Raw genomic sequence first — 1887 nt, forward strand, 5'->3', positions numbered from 1 at the left:
TGGCAGGAAAAAGTTGGCAGTGTAGTATTGGAAACAGATGGTCTACAAGCAAAAACACTATTATGATTAAGAGAAAGTATTGTTAATAGGGTTACATTTCTAAAGAAGGAGTTCTGCCAAAACCAGCACAAAAGAGAGTAGTTATTAAAAATTTGATTGAAGCCATCAATTTAGATTAGAAATCATCTCTCAGCTGAGACGTGAGCACCAAGAATGTGTTTGCTTCTACCCCATTACAATATGAATTAAAATACTAAACACAAACTATTATTTCAGGTATTTATGAAATTGGAATGAAAACTACAGAGCAAAAGTGATGAAAAGCAAAGGAAGAAAATCATGGAAACATCACAGCTGGATGTCACTTGCTGGTAAGTCTTCAATCAGCGCTCCAAGTGTTAAGAAACAATGTAAAATCAGAATACACTGGGCTCCCATATATTCCACCTAACTTCACTTAATGTGTCCTGCATAAGACACACATACACATTGCTTCTGTAGCTAACAGAGACAGATGCTTATCCCCTGAGGGTGACAATGTCCCTCCTAAAACCAGTTATCTGAGATACAGAAGTGCTTAAGCTGAGAGTCTTAAGTCCCCTCTAAAAGTCACTGAATGCCTTCATTTAGTCTTCAAAAGTGATTGACCTGATGTCACAAATTTAACTTCGAGGTACTGCTGAACATCCACTAAAGATACTAATTTCTAGGAGTGCATAGGAATTTAGTTATCCATGAAGACCTTGGCCTCTCTTTTTAAAAGCTGCCTATAGGATGAGAAAATCCAATACTACAAGCCCTTTACCCTGATGCATAAACTCTTGATATTAGGCAAAACTCTGCTCACTGCATATTTCTTTTCCTTCAGCAGGGCTGCTCTCATGAAACAGGGGACGTACCACAATTATTACAGTTAGAAATTCTTGACCTTGTTAAAAATTAAGAAAACTATTACATTTAGCCATTGTCCGTGGTTCAGGATAATCATTACAACTGAAATACCCATGTGTTATCAACATTATTCTCATACTAAATCCAAATCACAGAAGAGTACCACCTACTACAAAGAAAATTACTCAAACTCAGCCAAAACCAGGACACTCTGATGATTTCTCCAGTCCTTGCACTGAGAGCTGTTCACAAGCCCAGGCATGTGGCAGCCTGGTCTTTACCTGTTCACACCAGGACTAGCTGGGCTTTTCTATAGAGCTGCAGAGGGCACATGAGAAAATTTCTGCTGTGAGGCTCTGGAAGATGATGCCAGGTGAGGTGCTGCTTTGTGTGTGGCCTGGAGGTCTACAACTGGCCTGACAAGTATTTGCAGGCCCCAAACCACTGGTTTGTAGCAAAGCTGTCCAGTAACTTAGACCAAATTTGACAGGCAGAACAGCTAAACCTGGGAGTTAGGATTGGCACAGTGCAGAAATGGGCACTTGTAATAGAGATGCAGTTGTAGAAAGCTGACAGATCTGTTATCAGCACCATGTTTACATGAAACTGCAATTAACTTTTTGGCTTTTTTATAAATTATGCACTGCTGACTGCCTAGTTGCTTTCTTGGGCCCCATTCTTTGTACTAGAAAGTCCACCTCTCCCCCTGCCCCCCCAAAACAGAACAACAACCAAAGAAGAACCCCAAAAACAAACAAACAAGCAAGCAAAATAATCCAAGTCAACCAACCAACCACTAACAAGCAAAAAAACAACAAAAATAAACACCTACAAACAAAAATGCGAAGCAAAGAAATCCTTTACAAATTCTTATTCCCCTTTGAAACCACTGTGATTTAGCTATTCCTGACTGGCAGAAGGCATAGCAGATCTGGACCAGTATGCAAAGGTGTGCTCAATCTTGCTTCTCCCAGCACTGTGATATCAGCTTTGGAC

The sequence above is a fragment of the Parus major genome, chromosome 1 (assembly GCF_001522545.3).
Source record: "Parus major isolate Abel chromosome 1, Parus_major1.1, whole genome shotgun sequence".
NCBI classification, from domain to species: domain Eukaryota; kingdom Metazoa; phylum Chordata; class Aves; order Passeriformes; family Paridae; genus Parus; species Parus major.